Source organism: Bison bison, unplaced genomic scaffold, assembly GCF_000754665.1.
Source record: "Bison bison bison isolate TAMUID 2011002044 unplaced genomic scaffold, Bison_UMD1.0 scf7180017864092, whole genome shotgun sequence".
In the NCBI taxonomy this organism is placed as follows: domain Eukaryota; kingdom Metazoa; phylum Chordata; class Mammalia; order Artiodactyla; family Bovidae; genus Bison; species Bison bison.
This window is the reverse complement of record NW_011494664.1, coordinates 1,125,293-1,125,702: the sequence shown is the minus strand read 5'-3', so window position 1 is coordinate 1,125,702 and position 410 is coordinate 1,125,293. Positions and strand designations below refer to the sequence as shown.

At 48.0% G+C, this 410-nt stretch overlaps 1 protein-coding gene across 1 annotated transcript in view; it reads right to left on the bottom strand.

Annotated features, from left to right (window-relative positions):
• Positions 1 to 410, bottom strand: part of SCARB2 (scavenger receptor class B, member 2) — a 79,627-nt gene that overhangs the window by 6,938 nt on the left and 72,279 nt on the right. The gene's annotated exons all lie outside the window — the stretch shown is intronic.

The following is a 410-nucleotide window of genomic DNA, read 5'->3' as shown; positions in this document are numbered from 1 at the left end:
CACCCCTAAGACCTCTGTATACCTTTGTATGAAGCACCTGACTTTGATAAAAGTCAGGACTGCTGACCCTGCGTGACTTTTGCATAACATCTCAGTGTATAAACAGACCATGGAAAATAAAGAATTGGGATCAGTTTCTCAAAATACTGGTCTCCCCATGTCGCTCTCTCTCTCACTCTGGCTGAGTCTCCATCTGGAGTGTGGAACCCACCATGCTTACTAATTATGCCTGGGCTTCTAAGATCCGACCGGGGAGGCCTCAGTGTCTCCTCTCCTTCGGGAGAACGGAAGGACGCCTGCGGCCTACGTAAGTGGTGCAAACTTCTTGTCTTGAAGTTTTATTGGTCTCCCGCGTAAACCAAGCTACTCAGCCTCTTTTCTCCACTGAATTTTCCTACTGAGCTATCCCT